At 45.7% G+C, this 10,998-nt stretch overlaps 1 pseudogene; it reads left to right on the top strand.

Annotated features, from left to right (window-relative positions):
* Positions 1-570: 570 nt before the first annotated feature.
* On the top strand, positions 571-1,734 carry LOC115898985 (annotated as a pseudogene).
* The last annotated feature ends 9,264 nt before the right edge of the window (positions 1,735-10,998 follow it).

Here is a 10,998-nt window from a genome sequence, read left to right as displayed (position 1 = left end):
AGAAAGCTGTCAAAGAGGTCACTGTGGCCCATCTTCTCCAGACCCACGTTACTTGGTCACAGGAAGCAATTACAGATGTTGGAGGACTTTAAAACATCCTAGAAGTTTAGCAGCTCATCCTATGCCACAGAATATCTGTATGTAATGTCCACCATGTCCTTCGGTTGTGCACCCCCTGAAGTAAGCCAGGAGGACGCCCCTCCCCTCAGTGGAATATCATACATCAAGGTGTAGAAAGTTTGTTGTGCCAGCAAGTAAATGACAAAAGCGACATTGATAGAATTGGGAAACACATTGGAATATGATTTGCTACTGCTCCTATGGAAGATAAATTTGCAGAATGTACTCAAATTAGAAGCGTTAAATAAATGCTGTAATGTAAAACTGGCACATCCTGTTCTCTACACTATAGAAATATCTGCCCGAGTGACCAAAGATATTTGTACAAGAATAGTGGAGACTGCAGCATCATTTGTAATCCTAAAGTCATGAAACTCACCTCATTTCAATAACATCTTGAAAAGGGTTAAATCATGCACAAATAATAGAAGAAATGCATTTTCACAAACAATGGCGAGGATCACCATGAGGATGACTGATGCCATTGGTCACATTATTGATAGAGCAATCAGTAAACCCAGGCACATCCTGGGGATAGGATACTACTGTAATAGGTCTCCTTCTATTAAACATGAAAAACTCGAGGCATTTTACCCCTTGAAGCCTTCCATTAGAGCAAAAAACATTTTTATCACACTAGAAGTGAGTTCCTGTCTGAAGTCTCTGGGATTCCTGAGTTTGACAGGTACAAGGCACCATGGCCCTTGCCAAGCCTCAGACCTAAGAAGGTGGGGAAGAGGACATGTGCTTCTCCGGATTAGGCTGGAGTTGATTATATATCAACAGTAACAACAACAACAAAGCCAGGAGTCCCTGGTTGGGCTCAGATCATCAGCCTTTCTGTTAACAGCCAAACGCGCTGATTGCGCCACAGAGACCGCTACTACTGATTCTACTGGGCGCTACATGCAGGGCACACTCACCAAACTCTCCGCATCCCTTCTGTCCTGAGGGCCTGCCCGGCAGGACGGAACACCAGAGAGATTAGAACTGTGAGTCGCGCTGATCACGTTGCACACCCGCGGGTTGGGAGATTCTGGAGCCAGAAGGACAGCCTAACGGGCTTCGTCCGCCCTGCCCCTCCCCTGCTTCAGAAGCCCCCGGAAACGCCCCCGGCCCGAGCCGCCTGGGGGCCCAAGGGAAGCTGAACGCCCGGTGGGCTCCCAGGATGGCTCTTTCTGTCCTTTGCGCCCCCTTCACCCAGTAAGGGAGCCTGTGCCCACACTGCCCAGTCACTTTCGGGGCCGCTGCGGAGCTTCCGCTGCCGTCTTCGGATCCTGTGTCCGCAGGAGGCTCCACCAGGGCAGGGATGGTGGTGAGAGTCTCTCGTGGTCCCCTCGCGGGGAGCAGGGCCTGCCACTCACCAGGGCGCACGACTAGGACTTGTCGAATGAATCCATCGTCGCCTTTAGCTTTTAGTCCTTTGAAGAGTCCTGAGAATGTAAATCGTGAACTATTTTTCTATGGGGAAGTTTTTTGTTTGTTTGTTTGTTTGTTTGTTTGCGACAGGGTCTCACTTGGTCGCCCAGGCTGGAGTGCCGTGGTGCAAACAGGGCTGGAGTGCCGTGGTGCAAACAAGGCTCACTGCAGCCTCGACCTCCTGGGGCCAAGTGATCTTCTTGCCTGAGCCCCGAAGTAGCTGAGACGACAGGCGCGCGCCACCACGCCGGGCTAATTTTTGTATTTTTTGCAGAGACAAGATTTCAACATGTTGCCGAAGCTCGTCACGAAGGGGAAGTAGGTTCTTTTTAAAAAGCATTTATTCCGATTGGTTTCTCCGCATTCTGTGGGGGCGTGCAAGGGGCGAGGCCTCCCGTGGCCTCTCTTGCCACTCTGAGCCAGTGAGCTGCGGGGGCTGAGCTGAGTTGTTTTTGGGTGCGTGTCTGGGGCAGGAGGCCGGAGCCGGGCAAGGGGTGAATCCAACAGGGAATGGCGAGGAGGAGGGAAAGGAAGTCGGTAGAAGCCTGGACCAGGGAAACGAAACTTCGCAGTAGCTTTGTGCAGCGGTAAGGACTGCACGAGAGAGAGATGAGAAGTGTTTTTTTATTGTAGCAGAATGGGGAAGAAAGGGAGGAAAAACGGAGAGACATCAAGAAAGAACGAAATCTACGCGGACCCTTAGGTCTCCAAAACGGAAGCAGCTCCTGTGGCTCGCGGTGATCATATTGTGGTTAGTACTCTACGCTGTGGCCGCAGCAGCCTAGGCTCCTATCTGAGTCATGGCAACGTCCATTCTAGGGTGTAGCGCTCTTCTTTCCCTTTCGCCTCCAACCTGAGCCTAGGCTGCGCCTTGACCTGCGGCTAGAGAGGTCACAACTTTTCTGTGACTTTGGAGCTCTCTATAGTGTCGCGAATAGAAGGAACCCCTACCCTGCACACCTAAGGGTCCGGTTATCTTGAAAGATTTTTGCCCCCTCTCTAAGCAAGTACAACACCCAAAAGGAGAGGTACCCCCTCTCAGTCAGCCTTATTGGAATCTTCTACTGTTGACATGATGTGGCCGCCCCCATTTTTCTGGCTCAGATATTTCAAAAATCCGTGGGACCTTTTTCAGGCCAAATCAGAAATGGACAAGACAAGACGAGAGTTCACACTCCAACTGGGTATTTTAAGTAAAACCTAAAGAATGCAATAAAATCTAAAGTTCATGACATTCTCCAACCCCAATTTTAAATTTATTTATTTATTTATTTTTTGCTATCAGCAAATGACTGAAGTATAATCCGCAGAGACCAAAGTGCACCAATCTTAAGTGTGCAGCCCAGTGCATTTTGACAAAAGAAACCATCACCTAAGTCAAGTTATGGGACATTTTCAACAGACCAAGAAGTCGTTAGAGTCCCTTTCCAGTCAATCCTCACCCAATCTCCATTTAGGCAACCACCATTCTGACTTCTGTCTCCGTGATTTCCTTTTGCTTCTTGTAGAAATCACATAAAGGACCATACTGATTTTACCTGTTTTTGTTTGTTTGTTTGTTTGTTTTAATGCAACAATGGTATGAGATGCTTCCATTTTATGGCATGTATGTCAGCTCTTTGGTGTTTTTTTTTTTTTTTTTTTTGAGACGGAGTCTCGCTCTGTCGCCCAGGCTGGAGTGCAGTGGCCGGATCTCAGCTCACTGCAAGCTCCGCCTCCGGGTTCACGCCATTCTCCTGGCTCAGCCTCCCGAGTAGCTGGGACTACAGGCGCCCGCCAGGTCGCCCGGCTAGTTTTTTGTATTTTTAGTAGAGACGGGGTTTCACCATGTTAGCCAGGATGGTCTCGATCTCCTGACCTCGTGATCCGCCCGTCTCGGCCTCCCAAAGTGCTGGGATTACAGGCTTGAGCCACCGCGCCCAGCCTCTTTGGTGTTATTGATGAGTGTTATTCCAACATGTAAATATACTACAGTTGATAGACAATTGGGATATTTCTAGTTTTGGCTATTGTGAATAAGGTGTTTACAAATATTCTACTATGGGCCTTTTTATGGACCTGTGCCTTCATTTCTGTTGAGTATAAACCTAGTAATGGAGTGGCTGGGTTATGAAGTAGGTGTCTTTTTAACTGTATTAGAAACTACCTGACAGTATTTTAGAATGGTGGCACTATTGTATTCTTTCCCTCTCTCTCTTTTCTTTTTCTTTTTTTTTTTTTTTCTTTTCTTGAGACAGAGTCTCACTTTGTCACCCAAGCTGGAGTGCAATTGCAGGATCTCCATTCACTACAACCTCCACCTCCCGGGTTCAAGCAACTCTCCTGCCTCAGCCTCCCGAGTACTTGGGATTACAGGAGTGCGCCACCATGCCTGGCTAATTTTTGTATTTTTTGTAGAGACGGGGTTTCACCATGTTGGCCAGGCCAGTCTTGAATTCCTGACCTCATGATCTGTCTGCCTCAGCCTACCAAAGTGCTGGGATTACAGGCGTGAGCCATCGCACCTGGCCTATACACAAACTTTTGTATTAGAATAGAAAAGTTGAGAAGATAGTACACAGAATGGAGTAAAGAGGATGGAATGGGTTTTCAGAAACCAATTCTCACTTTAAAGTTGTTTTAATATCCCTAACCCCCAAAGAAAAATGTATATTCTCCAAAGATATCCCTTTATTAAAATATGCAGAGACAGTGCAGGATAAAAGAGCATATACTAAACTTCTCAGAACGTGTGTCTGGAAGTGGACAGGGGAATGGGAGTGGGATGAACACAGAAAAGAAGGAAAGACAGTAAGGGCCTTGCTGAGAGCAGCTACCATAATGGGCCCTGAGCTAAGGTACATGATTACCTTCTTCCTGTGCACCTGAGATCTAACAGAATATATTGACTAATCCGGGATATGGAATTTCAAAAACACTACAGGAAAACAAAAAGCTTACCCAAACAGAACAGTCTAGTTAAGAAAGGCAGGAAGAGATTTTATAAACAAAGCAAAAACACAGAAATCATACAATGAGGTGGTGAGAATGAGACTAACCTATGCCCATCATCTCCAACATAACACTAATTACTGCTCGTGATAATGCATTTAAGTATCTCATATTGGATAGAAAAGGAAATGCTGGCTCTAATGTTTTTTTTTTTTTTTTTTTTTTTTTTTTTGAGATGGAGTCTCACTCTGTCGCCCGGGCTGGAGTGCAGTGGCCGGATCTCAGCTCACTGCAAGCTCTGCCTCCCGGGTTTACGCCATTCTCCTGCCTCAGCTTCCCGAGTAGCTGGGACTACAGGCGCCCACCACCTCGCCTGGCTAGATTTTTGTATTTTTTAGTAGAGACGGGGTTTCACCGTGTTAGCCAGGATGGTCTCGATCTCCTGACCTTGTGATCTGCCCGTCTCGGCCTCCCAAAGTGCTGGGATTACAGGCTTGAGCCACCGCACCCAGCCTGGCTCTAATGTTTTAATGGCAGAAAAGGATTAAATATTCAAAGCAGTGCACATTATTATTATTATTGTTATTATTTTGAGATGGAGTCTTGGTCTGTACCCCAGGCTGGAGTGCAGTGGCTCAATCTCGGCTAACTGCAACCTCTATCTCCCAGGTTCAAGGGATTCTTCTGCCTCAACCTCCCGAGTAGCTGGGACTATAAGTTGCGTGCCACCACGCCCAGCTAATTTTTTAATTTTAGTAGATACAGGGTTTCATATTGGCCAGGCTGGTCTCGAACTCCTGACCTCGTGACCCACCCACCTCGACCTCCCAAAGTGCTGAGATTACAGATGTGAACCACCACACCAGGTCAAGAGCAGTGCACATTATCTTTAGCAAGCTAACGCAGAAACAGAAAACCAAACACCATGTGTTCTCACTTATAAGTGGGAGCTGAATATGAGAACACATGGATACGTGGGGTTGAGGGGCAAGGACAACACACACGGGAGCCTGTTGGAGGGTAGGGGTTGGGAGGAGGGAGAGCATCAGGAAGAGCAGCTAATGGATGCTGGGCTTAGTACCTGGGTGATGGGATGATCTGTGCAGCAAACCACCATGGCACAGGTTTACCTGAGACAAACCTGCACATCCTGCCCATGTACCCCTGAACTGAGTAAAAGTTGGAAATAAAAAAATTTTTAAAGTCAAGAAAACAACAACAACAGCAAAAAGAGTGGTGCAAATCTGTACCACGCTCATTATAAACAAAAGAATGAGAGTGAAAACATGAATATCCAACAAAAGTAAACAGCAAAAAAACACTTTATGCTAGCTAGAGGAGTAATATCCTAGCATCTACCTAGAGTCTAATGGAGCTGTTTTTCCCTGAATTGGCGTCCTTGGGTGGCTTACCAGGGTGAGGTGAAGGGAAGAAATCTTGGCATGAAATGTCCATTTCTTCCCTCTTGTTTAGGTCTCTGTAAGGCATAAGAAGTTAAAAGCAAGATCTGATTCATGGCATTTTTCAGGCACTCAAAAGAGGTGTAGGAGGAGGGAAGTTCAATTATCACCCTGGTCTTCTGGAGTATCCCAGGCAGAGTCCCAAGAGTTCAGCTTTTCAAACTCAAGTTCCTGGGTTCTGAAGGCCTTTTTTGAGAAAAGTACTGATGTTTATGTCAAGGTTGGGAGGCTTGAGAGGCACCAAGCAATGGGGAGGCAAAGAGAACACATCAACAAGCAAGGCAAGAACTTTCCACAGGCTCACACTGGATACAGGACCAGAGACAAAAAGCTGGGTGAATTTCTGGTGTTTTCCTACATAAGTTTGTTACCCAGTTGCACAGAGCCTACTCAGAATAAGGCTTTTTCAAGTCAACTCTTTTAATGTGAAGCCATAACTTTGTGGTGTTGCCTGATGCAAATCTCCACCGTGAGCCTTTGCTCTGGGTGTCTCTTTTGTAAGTCACATCTTGCAAAGAGAACATGGTGAAAATCTTGACTCCTTTACCGAAGTCTGTGTCTTAACTGTTTCTAAGGCTGCAGAGCTCGGGGTCAGGAGGCATTGGCGGTTCAGTGGTAGAATTCTCGCCTCCCACATGGGAGACCTGGATTCCATTTCCGGCAAATGCAGCGTCCTGTCTTTGTGCCCTGTGGTTTTTACATTTACTTACTGCCCAACGCTAACAAAGAAAAAAAAAAAGGAGCGGGAGGTGAGGGAACCACGGTATAGTCCTCGGGTTCTTTCCGTAGTGGAATTTCTTTTCCTTTTATTAATTTATTTTTGTTTGTTTGTTTGTTTGAGACAGAGTCTCAGTCTGTCACCCAGATTGGCGTGCAGTTGCATGATCCTGGCTCACTGCCACCTCCACCTTCCGGGCTCAAGCGTTTCTCACGCCTCAGCCTCCCAAGTAGCTGGGATTAGAGGCACGTGCCACCATTTCCTGCTAATTTTTGTATTTTCAATAGAGACAGGGTTTCACCATGTTGGCTAGGGTGATCTTGAACAACTGACCTCACATGATCCGCCAGCCTTGGCCTCCCAAAGTGTTGGGATTACAGGCGTGAGCCTGGCCCCAGAGCGGAATTTAAGCAGAGATTTGCAGAGACTCTCCTTGAAGCAGCCTGTGGGTCTGGTTAGTCTCTGCGTTTCTACGTATTTGGCTCTAAAACCGGCACTACTTTTATCGTCTCTGCTGCTGAATCCCTGCAGTACAAAGAGTCAGCTGGTCACTGATTCTCCGCCTGGACCTTGGATAGACCATTGGAGCACATTTTGCGAGGGAGTGCGGCTCAAGAAATGACATTCTCGAAAGGAGAGAAGCTGTGGGGTTGGGCGGACACACGCAGTGATGGGGAACTGGAACCCAGGAAAAGAGGAGGCGTGTGGGGAGGAACCCTCGTGCAGATAAGGGGAGCTGCAGAGAGGGGTCTCGGACCTTCTTGTCAAGGAAGGCCCAGTCTTTGGTGGTCTCGGCAAAATGAAGGATGGGCCCCGAGTGGAAAGCAGCACGTCCCCAAAACTCATTTCTATCACCCCTGTTTGTTTTACACTCCACCAGGCAAATCTTCTGTCCAAGGGTTTCTTTTTAATGCTTCTCTTGAAGCAGCGTGGTGGGGAGGCCATGGCAGTCGTTAGCTCTGGAGGCCTGGGGAGGACACTCTGAAGAGGAAAGTCCCGCAATTATCCAGTTTCACCCTGTTTTCATCTACTCTTTTCCTCAGCGAAGCTTGTATGGGTCCCGATGTCACATCACAGCTGCTGCATTGGTGGATTAAGAGCCGCTGACAAATCTCTTTCGCGAAGGGGTAAGAAGCGCAGTTGGCCCAGAGCCATGGAAAGAGACGCAAGAGCAGAACCGAAAATACTTTCCTCCCTCTTGTTCTCTCTCTGCTATCGGTGAACATCAACTTTCCACACACACCAGTTCAATACTGCCTTGGTCTCTACAGGAGGTTTACCATTTTTTACAGTTCCCGTAAGCCATGTTTTCTTCTCGCTTCTACAGTTCTTCCAGGGTTGAGTTTCAGGAGCTGGTCAGCAGTCCAGACTAGTTCAACACCCTGGTTCAAAACCATTTGTCTGATTTTGCAACTAGGGTGAAGCTTGCCTCCTAGACCGGAGTTAAGACGTGTTCCCTCGGCTTCTTTTTTTTTTTTTTTTTTTTTTTGAGACGGAGTCTCGCTCTGTCGCCCAGGCTGGAGTGTAGTGGCTGGATCTCGGCTCACTGCAAGCTCCGCCTCCCGGGTTCACGCCATTCTCCTGCCTCAGCCTCCCGAGCAGCTGGGACTACAGGCGCCCACCACCTCGCCCGGCTAACGGCTTCTATTTTCTAAAGAGAATTCGTATAGTCTCTTCCTTAAATGTTTGGTAGTGAAATCATCTAGACCTGGTGCTTTGTTCTGGAGGGTTATTAATTGTTGCTTCAATTTCATTAATAGATAGAGACCTATTTAGGTTATCGATTTCTCTTTGTATGCGTTTTGGTCAACTTTATCTTTCAAGGACTTGGTCCAATTCATCGAAGTTATCAAATTTGTGAGCAGAGAATTGTGCATAATAGTCCTCTACTATCCTTTTAATGTCCACGAGATCAGTAGCAAGGGTCATTGTTTTCTTTTTCTTTTTTTTTTTTTTTTTTTTTTGAGGCGGAGTCTCGCTCTGTCGCCCGGACTGGAGTGCAGTGGCCGGATCTCAGCTCACTGCAAGCTCCGCCTCCCGGGTTCACGCCATTCTCCTGCCTCAGCCTCCCGAGTAGCTGGGACTACAGGCGCCCGCCACCTCGCCCGGCTAGTTTTTGTATTTTTAGTAGAGAGGGGGTTTCACTGTGTTAGCCAGGATGGTCTTGATCTCCTGACCTCGTGATCCGCCCGTCTCGGCCTCCCAAAGTGCTGGGATTACAGGCTTGAGCCACCGCGCCCGGCCTTCTTTTTCATATTAGTAATTTGTATCTTTTCTCATTGTTTCTTGGTTCACCAGCTAAAGGTTTTTCAATTTTATTGGTCCTTCCAAAGAACACTCTTCAGGTTTTGTTGACTTTTCTCTATTGATTTCTGGTTTTCGATTTCCTTGATTTCTGCTCTAGTGTTTATTGTTTCTTGTCTTCCACTCACTTTGGACTTGATTTGCTCTTGTTTTCTTTGAGTTTCCTAAAGTGTAAGTTTGGATTATTGATTTTAGATCTTTATTTGTAATATTTAGTTTTTGAAAATCCATTATTATTTTACTTTCTGTGCAGTAATTTTTTTTAGTATAATAGAATTTTGTTCTTGTTAAAATTTCAGTTTTATTTTATGTACCAAGTGTACATGTGTAAGATTGTTACGTAGATATATTGGACCCAGGTAGTTGGCATAGTTTCCAATAGCTAGTTTTTCAACCCACTCTCCCTCCCTCCCTACCTCATGGTAGTCCACAGTGTCTACGGTTCTCATGTTTATGTCCTTGTGAGTTCAATATCTAGGTCCCGCTCCTAAGTGAGAACATTCAGTATTTCATTTTCTGATTCTGCATTAGTTTCCTCCAGATTATGGCCTCCTCCTCTATCCATGTTATTGCAAAAGACATGATTTCATTCTTTTTTATGGGTGTGTAGTATTCCATGTTGTGTATGTACCACATTTTCTTTATTTAATCCACCAGTGATGGGCACCTCGTTTGATTCCATGTCTTCGCTATTGTGAATAGCCTGGTGATAATCATAAAAGTGCATGTGTTTTTTTCTTTTATAAATTTACATTCCTTTGTGTATATAACCAGTAATGAGATTACTAGTTGAATAGCAGCTCTGTTGTAGTTTCTTTGAGAAATTTCCAAATTGCTTTCCACAGTGACTGAACTAATTTACATTCACTCCAAGGGTTTGTAAGCTTTCTCTCCACAGCCTTATCAGCATCTGTTGGTTTTTGACTTTTTACTAATGGCCATTCTGAGTGATGTGAGTGGTATCTCATTGTAGCTTTGATTTGCATTTCTCTGATTATTAGTGATGATGAGCATTTATTCCTGTGTTTGCTGGCTGCTTGTATGTCTTCTTTTAAGAAGTGTCTGTTCATGTCTCTTTGCCCACTTTTTAATGGAATTTTTTTTCTTGTTGACTTTTTTTTTTAAGTTTCTTATAGATTTTGGACATTAGATCTTTGTCAGATTCACAGTTTGTGAATATTTTCTCCCATTCTGTAGCTCGTCTCTTGACTCTGTTGATGGTTTCTTTTGCTGTGCAGAAGCTCTTTCATTGAATTAGGTCCTACTTGTGAATTTTTGTTTTTGCTACAATTGCTTTTGTGGACTTGGCCATAAATTCTTTGCCACGGCTGATGTTGAGAATGATATTTCTGAGGTTTTCTTCTACGGTTTTTCTGCTTTGAGGTCTCAGTATATATTATATCATTGCAAATGACAACCAGCCAGAGACTAAGCATTACAAGCCAAGAAAGGGAACTTATTGGTGACCAGGAAAAATGTCCAACAAATGAAAATTAGTAAAAGAGATTCCTGGGTGTCTTTTATTGTAAAGCATGGGGCATTGTTGTCTGCGGAGTTCAGCAAACTTTTTCCTTAAAGGGCCAGGGAGATAGGAAGTATTGTAGGCTTGTGAGCCAAGAGGCAAAATTAAGGATATTGTGTAGGCACACATATAACCAGGAAGAAAAATTTCTATACCATTTTCATTGATAAGATTCTAAACTAACAATAGCAACTGAGTAGAAATTCTCAGGTGGTAAACGTTCTTTGCATTGAGAGCCTAGGCTCAGCTTTCCTAGGATCCCTGGTACAGCCCTCCCTTTCCACCCCTCAGGCTGTTTCCTCCCTGTTTTCCTCATAAGAGTTCCCAGCACTTTGGGAGGCCGAGACGGGCGGATCATGAGGTCAGGTGATCGAGACCATCCTGGCTAACACGGTGAAACCCCGTCTCTACTAAAAATACAAAAAACTAGCCGGGCGAGGTGGCGGGCGCCTGTAGTCCCAGCTACTCGGGAGGCTGAGGCAGGAGAACTGGCGTAAATCCGGGAGGCGGAGCTTGCAGTGAGC

The sequence above is a fragment of the Rhinopithecus roxellana genome, chromosome 8 (assembly GCF_007565055.1).
Source record: "Rhinopithecus roxellana isolate Shanxi Qingling chromosome 8, ASM756505v1, whole genome shotgun sequence".
In the NCBI taxonomy this organism is placed as follows: domain Eukaryota; kingdom Metazoa; phylum Chordata; class Mammalia; order Primates; family Cercopithecidae; genus Rhinopithecus; species Rhinopithecus roxellana.
This window is presented reverse-complemented; position numbering and strand designations above follow the sequence as displayed.